Below are 18940 nucleotides of genomic sequence, written 5' to 3'. Positions count from 1 at the left end.
TGACCTCTGGTCCCATGCTTGTCTCAAAAGTGCCTTTTCTGAGTCATATTGATACCAGGATGAAAGGCAACCAGTTAATATGGAGAGGAGGACATAGCTGCCTCCAATTCCTCGCCCTTGTCTCCAACAGTATCGAGTCTAGTGTGGTAGCACGGCTTCAAATCTGGGGAAGCAAATGGAGAACAGGAAGAAAGGGAAGAAAAGGGCACAACCTCTCCTGTATGGTGATATTAGTAAATGATCACACTTGAATAATTTTCATGTCATTTGGGGCCATTCACTGATGCTACTTTCTGTTTGTTTCTCCCTCTGAGATAGAAATGTTTAAAAAGAAAAAAATAACAACAAACAAAAGAGACTTCTACTGAATGTCGTAAGACTATCAGAATATTGTTCTAAAAAAAGCTTCTGTTAAAGAACTATGTCAGAAGGTATTTAAACATCTGACAAATAGGAACCCACTCCCTCTAAGGCTTAGTAAAGGCACCACTACAGTCATTGATGTTAACACAGTTAGTGTAGCTTGATTTATCCAAACTGCTTATGTAGACCTGTAAAGCACAGCAGTAGTATCACTATTAGAAATGATGATTTGCCTTGTCCATGTTATATGTTTGAACTAGCAGGTCTATGTCAGAGAAAACTGAAATTCATTCCTGGATTAAGTCAGATCCTTTAGACATAACACTTAGAAGTCACTATGAATCTTTCCATATCCTTCTGTGAGCTTTTGATCAGAAACTCAGGTTCGATTTTCTTCAGCTAGAAGTATCCTTTTGGAGAATTTCAAACAAAACTCAAAAGTATTCCTCTTCACATATTCTTTCTACTACAGTGCAAAAGTTTGTCCTTTATTCAGAGACTTGTATTCAAGTTTCTCATTTAGCTGGTTTTGCTTACTTAAAAAAAAAAGAGAAAAACAGAACAGCCATGCTTTTTCTGAAAGCATATTTCTCTTTTGAGGTAAAATCAGTGCTGGAGTTCATTATCTTTTGAACCTAAGTAAGAAGTTAAAGAATGAGAATCAGTTGAGTGAACATTTTTATTTTTTTCTGGGGGGTGTTGTAGGCTGTGTAAGGAGGTGAGGAACTAAAAAGATGTTTGTTTTATAGCAATCAGGCCTTCTCATGCTGACATGCAGTGTTTTTCCACTCCAGTTGACATGGTTAGACATCCTCTGACACCCTGGGAGATATAAATCACAGATTGAGAATTTTAGAATTTTTACTCTCTGGAGATACGTTCCTGTATTTTAATGATTATTTATCTTTCCCAACTGCATATTTGCTTACATGCATGCAGGTTTAAATATGTATAAATATATAACACCTCTCAAATCTTCAGAAGACAACAAACTTTAGCCTGTATAGCTTGTTATCATTTTCCTATACATTTTCCAGAGGTGTACTAGGAACAGCCTGCTGTACAGCTGTTCTTCTCCAGCTGAACAGGTTCATAGGGAATGAAGAGCTTAAAGCAATTTGTAGGCAATGAAACAAAAAGAAAAATCCACAAAGAAGCAGCTGATGTTAGCAGCTTTTAAAGAGACTGAAAGAAAGCTGAAAGAATGGGGAGTCAAATGTAGAACAGAAAGAGAACATGATTTTGGAAGAAATCTGAATTACTATTTTTCAAAACCAAGGAGAAGCTACAGGGCTTAATTTATAAGCCGTACTTTATCATTTCATGCTTCTTACTGCTTGCTGAACAATATCTATGCTTAGAATATGCAGACATTAATCTAACTCTTTACCTGTGCTGCACAAATAGCTCGGAGCTGGAGACTGGCAGACAAAGTTTTGTGTTATAGCTGTGTCACTGACACACACCTAGGCCTTGGTCAGGAAAGTGGTTAGAATGTGTTAAATTTTAAGTACATGGTTAAATCCCACTACTTTCAGTAATACTTCTCTGGAGTGAAACTTACATATTAAACTCTGCAAACCAATCTTGCAATGCCTGTTTTCCTGTTTGTAATTGGGGAATAATACCATCTAGTTCCTATGTGTGTTTTGTAGTGTAATTCAGGGCATCTATACACCATGCAAAACAAAACTCTCAACAGGAGAGAGTTGTGGTTTATTATTATATTTCATTAGCATTAATAGGAATTGTTATGTGTGTGTATTTCAAAGAGATAAACCTCTAAATTTTCATGGCATTACACAATACTGAGAATTTTAAAGGGAAGACTGTCAGTATTAATTGCCATTGAATCAATATCGCAGAGTCAAGTTCAGCTCCTTAGCTCACAACAAATCACATGGGCATTACTTCAACAAATCCTTTAGTGCCTTTTTTTTTTCCTAGCTATTTACTTGAATGCAAAGTGAGTGTGAGATAGTAACAATAAAAGCTATTTATCGATAGAGAGTCTACTTTCCAGAGGGGCCTATGAACTAAGGAAAGCAAGATTGAGGTGGGAACACCTATGGACAAGATGTAAAAGCACCTGTGATAATACTAGATATTTTTATTTAGATGTTTTCATACAGATATTGTTTAGAAAGAAAATAAATACTTCATGATGATAAATCATTGAAGAACAAAAAAGAGAAACAACCTGTGAGAGGAAGAATGAAGCAAAACACTTCAAAATGTTGTGGCTACTGCAATTTTTAAAACACACATCAGTGACTTTTAATTCCCCATAAGAGTATGTTAGATATTCGTGAGGTATGTAATAGATGTGATGCAGTGTCCTTGTGCAGAGGGACCCATTATTATATTGCATTGGTTCCTTCATTACCTGAGGGTTAGGAGAGGCAATAGAACAAGATGTCAAACTTACTTTTAACCTTTGGTCTTAGAAGAAGCTAAATGAAGTGTTCAAGTGTATTTTAAGTTATTATCCTCAGAATCATGTCTCTCTGTCTCTGTTTGCAACCAGTGAATGTGAAAGTTACCCAATTTGTAGTGTCAGCCCTTTATATTGCATTCCACTTAGACCTGTTGTTTTCACCACAGGTCCCTTCATGTTTTTTTCTCTGCTTTGTGTGACAAGCTATAGGTTATGTCAGATAACTTCAACATGATTTCTTCTTAGGTGAGAAAAAAATGTAAAAAAAAAAAAAGTTTCACTTTTGAATGATTGTAAAAAAGCACAAGACTGGCATATTTTTTTGAAACATACACAGGTCATAGATCAGAGGGAGTGCAGCAGCCATTGTTAGAATGAGGTATGGACTGTTCTTAAATACTGGAGGAAAAAAAAAACCTAGAGAAAATGGCAGAATATTCTTCTATTGCAGAAGTATTCTGGGTGTATGTTAGTATTTGCAATGTTGCTAAAGCTTGTTCCTAACTGAACTTCAGATATAAACTGTGGAGGTCAAACACAGGGTAAACCAGCCTAGATCATGCCTCTGCTTTAAAGGTGGCACAAGTACTGTGGGTCAGCAGAGCAGGAAAATTAATTTTACTATAAATTTGGAATGGAATCAAAACTATGTATTTTCTCCCACTTTCCCACTTGCATCCACTTCTCACAGTCTCCAGTCATCAAATGTGAAAAGTAATGATGGAGGCTGATGGAGCAGGGACTACAGTGCTGATAGCTCTCTTCTCCGAAACATTTGTGTTTCACAGTAAGATATTAATGTGAGGATGTTAGTGTCTCTTAAAAACAAAAATAAGAGAGAATAATGTGGAGAAAAATAATGTGGAAGACATTTTTTTAGCAGCTTTAAGGTTTAAGGAGCAGCTTCAGAATCCATTATTATGAATCAAGGACACTTCTGTGTTGGGTAAAAAAAGGATACATAAGATCCTCCTATAACTTTGACATTAGAAAGCACTGAAGGTGGTCATAGAGCTAACAAATAAATATTTCACTATTTCTCATTGCTTAATTCAAATTCATATTTCAGTGTTTAGATTCATTATTTTATTTTCCTTAGCTAATAGCTGGTTTGGGGTGATGAAGGATGGAAAGTGCTGAACTCTTTCCACACTGACGGTCATTAATTGTCCTAGTGTTTACTTCATACACATAATTCTGCCTATAGTTTTAAGTAAAGCCAGCTCAGCAACAAAGACAATTGTTTTGAAAGAACAGCTCTTTATTTTACTGCTGAGGGTTCTCTGTGTTTAGTGACTCCATCTTGGGAATCCACCTAATTTCTTGTCTGCAATGACCTTTATGTTTATAATGTTTCACCAGTTTCCAAGCAGTCAGTTAGAGATGAATGCAGTAGTATTAATATATTTATCATCAATTCATGTAACCTGAACATAATTTGTTATCCCCTCCCAGTCCTTTTCTCTTTTAAGCTCTGCTGTAATGCATTTTCTTGAAATCTAGGGGAAGTATTAGGTTCATTGTTTTTCAGACGGATGTGAGGTTTTATCATTTTAGGCTTCTATTGTAAATGTATCAGTTTGTCCTTTCTATCTTTGTGCACTATTTTTTCCCCACTCGTAGTTTGAACTCATCTAATATCTGTTGATTGTGTTGATTATGTCACTGTTTCATCCTTAATACTAAAATGGGTAATACAGTATTCTGTTTTTTCTTAATGTTTTTGAACTACAGATCTTAGAGTACTTTACAAAAGAGTTCAACACTTCTAGCCACAGTTTATGTGTTGGGAAGGTGAGATACAGGAAGGGAAATTACTTGCCCCCATATTAAACTAAGAAAGCTAAGATAGAACTGGGGATAGAGGCCGCATTTCCTAACACTCATTACTTTCTTCTCCAAATATTAATACACACTGGACAATAACCGGTGTTTTAACTTTGTTTTCATTTGGGTCTGGCTTTTTGCTTCTTTAATGGGGTAAAGATGAACTCAAATAAGGCCTTTGCTATGCAGGCCTATCTGAGAATGTACCCTGTGTATCATCTTAATAACATTTTACAGAACAAAAAGAAAAATAAAAAAGACATTTTAAAATTGGCTGTAAAAAGGACATTTTAAAATCAGCTGCAAAAAAATAACACCTCTGTTGGATGTGGCAGCACCTCTGAAACATTATCTTATATAACTAATCCTTTTAAAAAATATAATTTGTTTTTAAAAGCCAGTCATTTTACTAGAGATATTGAAATGTATTGGTGCCATGTTGTCTCTGTGATGTATGATGGTAGTCAAAGTTTAACAAGAAAATACATACCAAAACACAATCCGTGTTTGAAACAGAATGAGGTTTTGGTAATAATTTAGTCAAATTACATTTAGTTCACTAAAAGATTATTTACATGGGGACTTACAGGAAAATTAATCTGTAAAAACGAATTTAGAGTGGATTAGTTAAACCTAATTAAGTCCCTGTATGGATGTTAATTCAGAATAAAAATTGCCTTGATTTGGTTTAACTTAACTCCCTTCCAAATGAGTTACAACTACCAGAGATTTAATGTAGTTTAAATAATCTACTTTAAAAATTAAATGCAGAATAATTTTGCTGCATGTCTCTGTGTAGACGAGGTCTTCAGGAGAAATCTGTCTGACCCTTTCCCGGATGTTAAAATAGATGTAGACATTAACTGCGTTCCGAAGATAGTCCAAAGTCTTGAAAAAGGTATTCAATCACTCTGAATTTGGAAATGATCTTTTAGAAAACGACAAGATACAGACAAATAAGCTGTTCAAAAGGTATGAACTTCTGATAGGAGGAAAGGAATATCTTCTGATGATGATTGCTTTCAGTAACCGGGGAAAGTCTAGACTTCAGCTTTAGGTTAATTTTCAGTGAGGTGAACATGACTTCCTCCTCTGAGAAGGAATAAATTGCATAGGGTCATCTTCTATAAGATGATACCAAGTTAGAACTTGTCTGGTAGTTATCTGTCATCTGTTTAGAACATGATAGTGTCCTTATTGTGAGATTCCTGTTTAGTACATCCTGGTAATAGTCCTGGATAACTAATAAAGTATTTCTATGGTTCTTTGACTATGTGTTTTTTAAAAGGCTAGCATTTCTTTCAGAATTTTAGTGTGTCACCACATACCACAGTTTCTGAGTGACAAATTACTTACACAAATGTAAGGCCAGATAGATTGCTAAAGAAAAATAACACCCATTTCTTCCGTACCTGTGCAGTGTGTAAATAATCATGAAAGCATAGAGAAACATAGACGCATGGCCAAAATGAATTTTGAAAGACCTCTCCCATGAATGAGCTTCTTAGTTTTTAAAAATGAAGCCTCTTATGGGCAGGGAGACTTTAGCTTTTATGTAGATTGTTTCATTAACTCTTTTGGAGCATTGTAGGTAACTTCTTCCTGTCATAGTTTTACTCTGCCAGTTGTGCATGATTCTAATTCATTCTCTGCAGTTGTAGTGGATTGTATTTTTTTCACAAGGGACTTAGGAACCAGCATGATTTCAGGTTAAAATATATTGATCAATGGTAGATTATCTCTGCTTACTTAAAGCAATAGAAGGAATGATGCTTTCTCTAAGACCTTAACTTGACAAACTTTCCAGTACATTGGAGATGTTACAGTGTTATCAGAACCACTGTAAATTAAAAATATGACGTGAGGGATGGGAATTACTAACAGAAACACTGGTAGTTCTGTGTATACAGTAACTACACAATGATTCCAGATATAGGTGATTTCATTTTCAAAACATCAACAGTATTATTGTTCTCTTGAATTGATTTTTTCATGGCACAGTTTAAAATTTGGATTTGTTTCTCTTCGCTTGCTTAGTAATAAAATCAGCAGAGAGCAAAAGTCCAATTGCTATAATGAGATGTGTCACAGAAATGCTCATTTCAACACTACTAACTTTACACACTGATTGTACTATTGGATTTTCAAAGAAGAAGGAAAACCAAAGTATGGAATAGTAATAGAAGGAGAAAACAGAACGATTTTGAGAATTGAGAGCTACCTAGTAATAACCTTCACATTTCACCTTTATGTGAAATAAACCGCAAAACTGTAATGAAAGCCATTACTGGTGCATAAATGTACTTCTTCACACATATGGATCAACTCTTGAGTAACTGAAAAAAAATTATAATGGGAAAAATTAAAGTTAAAATGTGCAACTGCAGAACTGCAAACATAAAATTGACCCTTTCAGAAGGGGTCAGCCCCTGGCAGTATGAACCAGCAAAACGTGCCCTGCAGAGGTACCTCTTCCATCACCCTCAGGTGCAAGTCCCCATCCTCTGCTCAGTCTGATTCCTGTGAGCTGTTGCTTGTTTGAAACATCCACAGAAAACAAACCATACTGAAACAAAGTAAGTCATTTTTTTAATTGCTGTGCAAGCTATATATGCTTTTGGGGGGTCAGATGAACACTGGCATTTGCAGATGAGCAGAAGTGGGAAAACCTGCCCTGAGTGCTTCACTCAAGGGGAAGGCCATAGGGCAGTTTAAATTGCTTTTGAGTATAACTGAACATTGAGTTTTGATACAAATGTGAAAATGTTTGTTGTTTGTATAGGTAGATATTTTTATTGTTCTTACATGATCATGCAATACATCTGAAGAGATATATATACTTATTTCACATTTGTAACTTCAGAGTTGAAAATATATCCCTTGGGGTTTGGGTTTTGTTTTAGTTTTTTCTTTTGTTTTAGTTCAGCATCTACAGTAAATATCTCTTTGCTAAATATTTTCTGAAACCACTGAATTATTAAGGCATAAATTAGATGATTTAAGAGCAGGACATTGTTTATAAAAGTGCACTTGTCAGTGTCCAGTTCGTAAAAAGAAATAATCCTACCATGACAGTAGTCCCTTGGGAAGACCTTACCTTCCTGATACCATCCATGTTCCTTGTGGTTCAAAACACTTGTTAAGCTGAAAGGGGGGAAGAAAAGTGCATGACATTTAGACTTGTTGTAGCATAAACCATTTCTTATCTCTCCCCTCAGTCCCTCTCCTCTGCCTCCCTTCTGTCTTCATTTACAACTTCACTATCCCTCCTGCCTCCTGGGACCATAACCTTAGCGTAATCTTTGTTCTTTTTGCTTCTGTCTGCATATCTAAGACAAACTGTTTCTACTTTTTTCCTTCCTAAGTCTCAAAAAATATCTACAGTTCTTTCTGCCAGAAGCCTTGTTTGTCCTTTTTTTTTTTTCCAGGCTGAATCTCCTATCTCATCTCTTTGCTTCACAATTCCCATATTAGCCATCCCATGGGCCTAAAATCACAGGTCTACCAGTTCTACCAGTTCTACCTGCTAGTCCTAGTCTGAATGTTTTTTTTTGTCATAAAGTGGGTATTGTCCCATCTGGTTGTAGAACTGAATTCCTTTTTTTTTCTTTTCTTTTTCCCAAAACACAAACCAAGAGATATATAATTATGCACTGTCCTTCCAACCTGGACTGGTTTTATCAACATCTCAAATATTCACCAGCCATTCTCACACTTGTTAACATAATTCATGATTTTCATGTTAATTAGACATTTTGTGATATAAGTTTTCATTTTTCAAATACCCAAATGAGCAAAAGTTCTTTGTCAGGATTTTCCCAGAAGTACTGGTATCTTGGAAGAGCAGTCCAACTTGCACTTTACCCTATTTAGATTTACAAACTAAGCATTCTTGTACTAAATCCCATGGGGGTCCAGTCTGGATAGGTGCTCTGCAAGGGAATTTAACACACGCAGATGTCAGTGAGTTTAGCTGCAAGTAGTCATGACCACAGCCACTTTCACTGAAAATGCATTTAGAAAATAAAGTGGTGTTGTCTTTCTTTCAGAGCATTTGCCCAAGTGGCAGACTTGGGAAGACCTGAATGATGCTAACTTCCTTTATGGGTTTCACCCTCAATTCTGTTGCTTCACTTCTTCAAATGAATAACAGCAACAATATTTGCATATTTTTCAGAGTGTTTTTAGGATCTTCTGTTAAAGAGAACTGTTTAAAAAGATATATGGATTTTAAAAGAAGTTTTCAAGTGTCCATAATTTTGCATTAGTAGTTCTGTATTAATAGTTTTGAAGTTCAAATTAAGGCTGTTATAAATGGCACCACTTAGATATGCCTTGTATGCTCCTAACTTTGCAATCACCAAGCAAATGCAGTAGTTAGATATCTTATGGCAATTCTATGTGGGAGAACAACTAAAAGTATGAAGTTAATGCAGCTAAATTAAGGACCATTAAGCTTCTATATGGAAACTTTTATTGAGAAGTAGGGTGCTTAAGGGAGGATTAAACTACAAAAAAATAAAGGCATTTTAATTCAGAATGAGAACATCTACATATAGTTTAATGTGTTTCAATTTCTCTGCATTAACTTCATAGTTTTAGTTGATTCATTTTAACCTTCCCAACTGCAGGCAGTCCCAAGTGATACTATTTTTTTCACAAAAGTACATCTTTGGAAGCCTTCTCTTTAAAATTTTATGCCCTTCTAACCCACTCCTTGCAACTAACCCAAGAAAATTCTTGATTAAATATAAATAAAAAGAAGAATAATATGCATTATGTCATCAACTGATTATGGCAGCAGACATGATCACTGAAGTGAGAAACCATCATATTAGAAGAAATATATAAGCTAAAAGTAAATATTTTACTTTTGAAAGGTTTTACTTTTGAAAGAGGTTGAAAACTTAAGGGGAAATCAAAAGTTCAAGAATGGTGTACACAATGGAACATCACAGAGAACAGCAAAAGATCAAGATATTAAAAAGCATCACATACCTGCCTTCTGAAACTGAATGTTCATACCTGATGATTATGTCTGAAGTAAAAATACAGATGTTTGTGTGTTTGGCACAGCCCATGGAAAAGCAGCACATGAAGCTGTGCTAGGCCAAACCTGGGATTCATCCTGTTGCTTCATGCAACTTGTTCCCAAAAGAACATTTATCTTATTTCCATGGTGTCTCCTCAAGCTTTACTAACTTTTAAGGAATTCAGCCTAGCTGCTTGCTTGTCATTTTATCATCTCTTAATCAGAAATATCAGCTCTATGTAAAGAAATATGCAAAAGTGACAAATAAAACAACCCCATCTTTATTCTGTAGTCAATAGAAAGTTCTTTTCAGTCATTAACTTAAGAATTCTGCAACCTTTTCAGCTCTAATAGGGTTGCACCATGGACATAAGTATTAATAATTCTGTCCACTGGAATTAACACTGTTTAGGTTAGTATTTAAATAATTAAATTTTGGTCCTATTTTTAAGTGGTTTCCAAAGATTAGATTTCCAATGTATTGCCTTCCTCAGCATTATTTATAAAAGTTTATGGAAATTAACAGAAGTGTGGTCATGTCTACAGGCAGATCAGGCAGTTCCAGTTACATTCTTTACTGACATTCATGTTATGCTGATTATAAAAATTATTTAAATGGAAAACCAACCATAATGCCAGCAAAATACGAACACATCAATATCTCACATAGAAAGCAAGCAGAGTATTTTCTAATTCTAAAAGTTACCAGATCTATGAAGAACAAAAGCCCTGCTGGTAGTTATTACTGGTTTTAGGTCTTAAAGGACCTTACTAACTTCATTTTAATGTATTAGAATGCTATAGATTTTTAAAAATAATAGCCTATACAGTTAAGAAGATTAGAAAAATCAAATCTTCTGTAGTTACTAGAGAAGTTTCTTATCATAAAGTATTGATATGTCTGATGTTAAGTAGATTTATTTATGTAACTTTTTTAATTTTTTAAATATTTAGTTAGATATTAACAGAAGGCAGTAGGGAGTAATATTTAACAGTAGCACAGCATTTCAGTTCAGCATCACATTATTAAACCTCAGTGAAGCTCTTTAAAAAGGTGTCCTGCTACAAGGGGAGAAGCACAACAGTCTTCATACAGATATGCCAAATCCTGTTCATTTACTTTATCGTGAGTTACAGCGGATGGCTAGTCCTGGGGCTAGTGCTTTTTCTTGTTCATCACTGCTTTTTGTTGTCAGAGTTTGTAGACTTGCTTTCTCCATTCAGACAAATCAATGTTTCCTTCCATCCCCCTTCTTTTCCCTACCGTTGACCGTTTTTCTTGCCAGTTTGCTTTTGCCATATCTGGGTGAGCAGCTTATGAGAAATAAACCTCTGAGGCACATCAAACCTTATAAGAAGGCCAGGGCAGTAATTCAGTGGCTGCGTTTTTCCAATCCATTCTCTTCAAGTATCTTGTTTAAAAGTAAACAACAGAAATGAAACCTTACAATGCCTCTTGTTGGTATTTAACAAAACTATAGAAAGACGTTTTGCCTTAATAATGCCAGTGACATGCATTTTGTTTATCTTTCTAATTATTTATTTATAGTTGACATGAAAATGCTTCTCACTAGACATCACTAACTGCATGAAACCCAGTTGTGTATTGCTTTTGTGAGACTTTCGTTATTATAGATGATTAAGATAGTACATTAATTATGCATCCTGCTATAAAACTGGATATAGCAGAAGAAATAAATACATATTAATAATACATTAGTTGTTAATCTGCATATTTGCTATTTGAATGAGATGCAAACTACTACATCTTTAGTTCATGAAGACCACCACTCCTCTGTCTTTAGGTCCACTTACATCACATTACCACGAAGGGAAAGTTTTTGTAAAAGGTCACCTTGTGCTACAAATCAGTAGTCCTAAGAAGCCAAAAAGGCTATATTACAAAGTGAAAATTTTACCTGACTGTGAGATACGGTGTCAGCATAATAACTGGGTCATCAACTAGGCTGGACCATGTGCAGTCAACTTTTAATCATTGAAAGTGATAGAATTCATGGACATTATAAAGGAGACATCTTTCTGAGCCAATAAGAGTGATTCTGACTTTCTAATCATGAGCGTCCTCGTACTGCTGGAAAGGAAACCTTTATACTAAAGGAAAACCAGATATAGTTTGCTGAATTGATGAAAAATGTTGTAGACATGGGTATTTAAAAAACAGTAGATCTTCTGAAGTACATCAGGTGATTGGATTGCCTTAACAGAAGTTGGTAAGGCTGTGTGTGGATAGCTCAAATGTGAGGAAGTTGCACCTATTTCGCAGTAAGAGGTTCCTAAATCTTTGCACATCAAGCTGTCACTTAGTTAAAGGAGAAAACCAACAGATTAAGAAATAAAATTTAAGCCAATTAGCTGCAGCAAAGTTTTATTAAAAGAAATAATTTGCTTTCTCTTTGGCTCATGCTAGAATAAAAAATTAGTTTATTTAATGCAAAAGCTGCTTGGCAAAGTTTGCGGTAGGAATTAAATGTGCCTGGGACTGTTCATGCCAATGAGGTCAACTGTCATGGAGTGACCCATGTCCATACTATTAAAATTTGCTAGCCTACAGAAGAAGTGAGTGCAAGCAAATTGACTGTGGAGAATCCTGTTAACTCCTAAAGCTTGCCTAAAACATATTTTGGGAGAGGCCTAGCTGGACAGAAATAAAACTATGCTGGGGAGTTTTGTGTAATTTAATAGGTGGTTGAGTTTCAGTCCCTTGGTACATTTGCTAGCTCTGATTATTTTCCTGGTAGTGGTAGTGTTGTTGAGTGAATGCCCAGAATACAGAGTTGTTCAAAGATATATTTTCATTCACGATCTTAGTTCCATCATTAAATGGCACATGTATGATTTCTGTATTACTTAGTGGTTTTACATATATTTTAACTGTTGGGCTAACGCATGTGAAGGAGATAGATATTAGATACTTATGCTGAGGCTAAGTTAAAAATAAACATAAAATCTTTTAAACTGTCAGCTACGTTATGACTATGTTTTCACATTGTCTTAATATTGAACAAAGACAAATAGAAAACTTCACCATGGGTGTGCAGTTTTAAAAGTTGTTTGATTAGTTTTATATAAAAGTTGAGTTAGCCAAGACAGGTTAAAATAATTAATATTAATAATAGTGATAGCAATACAAGGACAACAATAATAATATGTAGCTCTTACTTGATATTTTCACCTATACAGCTAGAAGCGCATGAACAAGAAAGCATTATTTTGTGGGCCAGAATGACCTTTAAGGTCATGAATAGCATCAGGAATAGCAGGAATAGAATGTAGGTCTCCCGAAACCCACACTAAAATGCTGTTCACTGTTGTGACACCAATGGTTCAGCACATAGGTTTAAATTATTTCTAGATAAATTTTGAAGAAGGTACTGGGCAATGTTACATGGACAAAGCATCTTTAAGTGTAGATATTCAGAACAGTATGTGAATTTTTATTACTTAGAAAAGGGCTTTCTCTATTCCTGTCTCTCCTTTATGTATTTTCATATCTGCTTAGTTATCTTTGATAGAAGACAGAAAAGATCATGCAGTCAAGAAAGCTGTCTGCCAACAGACAGATTCACCTGTCTATAAACCCTTCCTGATAAATATTTTATACCGAGTTTTTGAAAAACTGCCAGTGGTAGAAAATAATGGTCTCTTTTTATGTAATGTTTTTAGTGTTTCATTATCCTTACTCTTGAAAAGTAGGGGCTTATTTTTTTTGTCTTAACGTCTAAGCAGCATTTCCTTTGCTTTGAGTCCATGCAATCTTCATAATTGGCTCTCTGCCTTCCTTTTTATAACAACTCTTGATACATTTGAAAATTATTAGTGATCTTATGTATGGAAAAAAATTACTATTGAGTATAACAAAGAGTGGATCTGTTCCTTCTTTGACCATTATTTGCAAACCTTTCCATCGTTTTCATTAGAATACTCAGGAAATACCTTAGTATTTTGAGTTGAAAATGTTGGTATCTATCTTCTTCCCTTCTAAAAACACTCTGTTCACTACAGTGTAGACCCCTCTAATAAGAGAGATGAAAACACATGAATACTGGTGAATACAAGCTCACAAACAAAACAAAAACAAGCTGAAAAAACCCATACATTGATGTTGTAACCATTTGGCTGTTTTACTGGTGAAGTTCCTTAATTTTAAAACAATGTTGCACAATTATATATTCGCTATTTGCTTTGTTTTGTAAAAACCCTAGAGTGGTTTCTGTGAGAAGGAATGAAAATTATCTGGCTGGCTGCTGAATGCTTTGGCTGCTTTAGGGCACTTTGGTAGAAGTGGTTTTGCGTTAGCTATTTGTATGGGTTTTTTTTCCTTCTTTATTCTTTTCTTTTCCTTTCCTTTTTTTTTTTTTTTTTAAGGGCAAATCATAAATAATTATACTCCAAAAACTTGATAATGGAGCATTTCTATAAGAATCATGTCCTGCTGTTTTCTAACTTTATATAACAACAGTTCATTCATTAAACTAGCTTAAAAGAGGTTCATTGGCAGTGCTGTATTTTTCATAAATGCATACGAATCCTTCTGTTTAAAGCACTAGGTTTTCTTATCTTCTCCAAATACTCTAACGGTGATGTAGCTGACAGAGCACAAAAAAAATCACATATAAGGAGAGTTATCTCTTAATTCCCACATTGCTACAGAGATGTTTTGCTTGTTTAACTCTTTACTTGTGTTTTCTTTAGCTAATGTTTATATTTGTAATTAAAGCCCCTCCCACTTTTTCTGCAAGTTGTTGATTATGCTTCACTCATCCATCAAAATTGGTTAACCGTAGAGAAAAAAAAGTTACACTCCTATTGGTGTAGGAGAGGAAGTTGAAGCCATTTCCCTGGGGCTTTATAGCACTCTTTTAGTTCCAGAAATACATAAATGTCCTTCAGTTAGACCATTTCTCTGAAGCTATCACCAAGAATTGCTCTCTGTATATACAGCCATTTTAAGATGTGGGGAAATGAGCAAAGGAAGAGAATATGTGTCTCAAACAGACTTGAAACCTCTCTCTAATTTCAAATGGAAAGTGTTCCAGTAGTATCTCAAGAAGCGCAACTTTAATAAATCTTTTCAAAATCCAGTTTGAGGGGAAGTTCTGTGGCACCTCTTTAAAATTTGCTCAGATGACTATGCTGAAAGCAAATGTCTGCAAAATAATCTGTAGGGCTTAGATAGACTAATTAAAAATTCTTTGTAAAGCTAGAGGGAGATGGACTGGAGTTTGACAGGCTTCCTGCTTTATGCATTGGTTTTAATTATATGATACTTGTTTTATAATTGAGACAAGGAGCAGCAACATAACCTTCAGGAGCTGAAGGTTAGGTAGTGGTCATGTATGGGATACGAACTTAAGGAATATATTTTTCTGAGGATTTGGGGTGGTTGTTGCCCTTTCTCCCTACCTCTGCAGCAAGTTAGATTTCTTTCTTGATAACATTTTTGGCTTCTAGGTTTTTTTGTGCCTGGTAAGGTCGTAGACATTTTTGGCTGGGCGTCATCATTACATGTGCACACATACATGCAGACACACATGTGCACACTCTCTGTGCCTAGGAACCACAGAAAAGATGCCCAGTTGGTGTAGTGATAATATAAAAATGCTATACAAGTGAAAATACTGTTTTGTGGTTTCTTCATACTAATGCTTTGACCATATGCCAAAGCATTGCAACTCAAGCCTGAGATACAAACAAATTCTGGAGGGAAAACGGAAGGGGAAAAAAAAACTACAATGTAACACTGAAGTGAGATGAATTTTATTCTGAGAGGTGCTAGCATCCAAGAAAGGAAATAACAGTGCAATATTCCTCTTTCATTTTCCATTCTTGCTTGTTATCTTTCTGTTTGCTTGGAGCCCCTTTTTATGAGTGGGATATGTTCTGTTAAAGGAAGCAATGATAAGTGAAGTAGTGCTGTGACAAAGCATCGATGTCCTCAGTTATCCTTACTGTACTTTCACACTGTTAATAGTTTAACTAAAAAGACTTACTCTTCAGATCTCACCTTTGTGCTTTCTGCAGTAATGCCATACTTGAAGAGTGAAAGCCCCTGGTAATGCACTGCCAAAAATTCTCATAACACCACTCTAAACGGATGTGTCTTACTATTTCCTATTGTGTAGAAAGGTTAAATGACTTGTTTCAGCTCAAATAATAGGTAAGTCAGTGGTGACCAGGAATTTATATACTTATTTGGGTACTTAGCTTACATAAAATGCCTTTATAACATTAACAGACATAAAAAAGTAACTCTTCATATTTGGCAATCGAGGCAAATTAACAGACTGTGAAAACTAGTTTATAATTTTTATATAAGCAATGCACTTACCTATCTAAAAAATTTAATTCTCTTTATGCTAATACTGATTTTTCTTTTTCTGTTTCCTTCTCTTCATTCCCTTTGGTCTGTTGTTTTGTTGTTTTTTTCCCCCTCAAAATTCTTTCATCCCTTTAGCCAGGATCTGTTCCTAAGTACTTTGCTTTCAACAAGAGACTGTCATTCTGTAGCAGACGCCAGTTCCAGTCAGTGGGAATGTAAATAGTACCTATGACAACCGATTCACTCCCCACAGAGACCATACATTGTACCTAGAAAATGTCTGCACTTAAAAGAGTGGATCCTATCCCCAGCTCAGGTTTGCAAATCAAAGTGCCAGAACAGGTGCCAGGAGCATTTGTTTTGTCTTGAACTTCATGAATAAGTTAAGGTGTGATGAGGAATGCAATGTCCATGGACATTGCTACCTCTGTCCTGTCTATTTACAGAACAGAGGAGCAAGCTTCAGTCCGCAGTGTGATCATTTCCCCCAGTACCTGATTTAATATAGGACTCATTTCCACTTACACTATGTCTTCCTTTTGAGAAGCTCACATTCTACAAACATAAATTAATTAAGCTTTATACTCCCTATATGCGGCATAGGTAGACTCAGGAATAGAGTAGTTTAACATTATACTTGTGTGCCAGCTGGGAAATACCGGAAATCTAGTTTTTTTACTTTCCACATGCCCTAAGGCAGATTCAATGAGTGCCTTAAATGAAAGGTTTTAAAAAGACAATGAGGAATGTGGTATTGAGAGTGCGGTTAGGCTTACAGTTTAAGACAAGGAGCCCTAATTGAAAGAGCTGGAGTGCATGTGGCAGTGAAGCAAAGGATGATTCCTTGTGAAAAGGTTTATACCTCGACACACTTGTAAGGTGGGCTGGTGCCAACCTCATGAAGTTTAACCATGCCAAGTGTAAGGTTCTACACCTGGGTTGGAGCAATCCCAGGCACAGCTACAGGTTGGGCAGAGAAGAGATTCAGGGCAGCCCTGCGGAGAAGGACTTGGGGGTGTTGGTTAGTGAGAAAACGAACATGAGCTGGCAGTGTGCGCTTGCAGCCCAGAAAGCCAACTGTGTCCTGGGCTGTATCAAAAGGAACATGACCAGCAGGTCGAAGGAGGTGATCCTGCCCCTCTACTCTGCTCTTGTGAGACCTCCCCTGGAGTATTGTGTGCAGTTCTGGTGTCCTCAACATCAAAAGGACATGGAACTGTTGGAACAAGTCCAGAGGAGGGCCATGAACATGATCAGGGGACTGGAGCGCCTCCTGTATGAAGATAGGCTGAGAAAGTGATGGCTGTTCAGCCTGGAGAAGGCTGTGTGGAGACCTGATAGCAACCTTCCAGTATCTGAAGGGGGGCTATAAGAATGCTGGGGATGGGCTATTCATTAGGGACAAGACAAGGAGTAACAGGTTAAATCTTAAACAGGGGAAGTTTAGATTAGATATAAGGAAGAAATTCTTTACTGTAGAGGTGGTGAGGCACTGGAATGAGTTGCCCAAGGAAGCTGTGAATGCTCCATCCCTGGCAGTGTTCAAGGCCAGGTTGGACAGAGCCTTGGGTGAGATGGTTTAGTGTGAGGTGTCCCTGCCCATGGCAGGGGGGTTGGAACTAGATGATCTTAAGGTCCTTTCCAACCCTAACTATTCTATGATTCTATGATTCTAAATCCTGCTAAGGTAAACAACCTTTCCAGTGATCCTTAAAGAGACTATCTGTTGTAGTGGCCTGTATGGTTCTGCCTTGTTGCGTTCTCTCAACTCAGATCAAGTAAATTAGAGATATATCTTCATTATGATGGTTTCCCTAAGATCAGGGTTGTGGCTGTGTGCAGTTATGGGTTTTCTGGTGGGGCTGAAATGGTAAGAGCACTTCTATTTGGCATCACCTGCTATGGCACATACTCCTGAGGTATGTGACAGCCATAAAAGACCTGGTCACTCAGACTGGCACTGTGTATACCACCTGGTTTGTGACATAGAACAGCCACTTGAGCTTAGGAATCCCGTCTCCCAGTTTTGCTACTATAAAAATTGTCTAATAAATTCTTGTTTTTTCCTTTGAAGCCCTATATTTTTATATGCAGCAACTTTTGGTTTTGTTTTCCAGAGTAGCAGCTCTGCACTGTATAAATTACTACCTCAGGCACTAGGACACTGTTGCTAAGAAAGCAAAAAGAGACTGTAAATGGGTGTGAGAAAGCGAGGATTTCTGCATTTTTGAAGTAATGGCTAAAAGACAATTAAGGCCTAGCTTTTAAATCACAGTGCTAGACCAATGTATATTGGGACTGCAAATTGGAATTGTTGCTATATTTTTAAATGGCTGAATACCTATTGCAGCATCCATAACAACTGTTACTTCTCTAAAGCTGCATCACTTACTGCAGTGAAAAAAAAAAAAGGAATTTAATCTACCTAAAGGGAATATATCTTGACATTTACCCACCATTAAGTATACATCCTAATCCCATGCTATCCATACATTTTGATTTACAAACAAATGATTCAATTAATGGCTCTTAAAGCCTTCTGGGAGGGAGAGCAGAGGACATGCACTGCTTGAGCAATGGTTGTTGAAGGCATTTTGATTACTTAAGCTTGGAATAGGCATAATATTCCAGCGTGGGGGGTCCTTATGCCCTGGCAGTGCTTTCTCTTCTCCTTCTGGAAAGTGTTTGCTGCAGTAACTCAGGCTGTTTACTAATCACCAGGGGGAGGCTTTGGCGAAAGTGCCACCCAATAAGATAAAAGCTCCTCAGGTCACCCAATACCTAAGGGAACATGAGGTCCTTTCCTTCTGTTTGTGCCTACTTGGTATCCCCATACATATAGCTCTTTCCTCTAAAGTGCAAGGGGGCAACAGAAGCCTTTTTTTTTCTTTTTTTTTTTTTTTAATAAAACTGGATAAAATCAAGTTATTATTTTATTGGC

The 18940-nt window shown here is 36.3% G+C and overlaps 1 protein-coding gene across 3 annotated transcripts in view; it reads left to right on the top strand.

Moving 5' to 3' along the window:
• PCDH9 (protocadherin 9) overlaps positions 1-18940 on the top strand; it is a 704101-nt gene that overhangs the window by 114506 nt on the left and 570655 nt on the right. The window lies entirely within an intron of this gene.

Source organism: Pezoporus occidentalis, unplaced genomic scaffold (genome assembly GCF_034315485.1).
Source record: "Pezoporus occidentalis ecotype Australia unplaced genomic scaffold, CSIRO_AGI_Poc_V1 ctg5, whole genome shotgun sequence".
In the NCBI taxonomy this organism is placed as follows: Eukaryota; Metazoa; Chordata; class Aves; order Psittaciformes; family Psittacidae; genus Pezoporus; species Pezoporus occidentalis.
The sequence above is the reverse complement of the archived record's forward strand: the minus strand, read 5'-3'. Positions and strand labels throughout refer to the sequence as shown.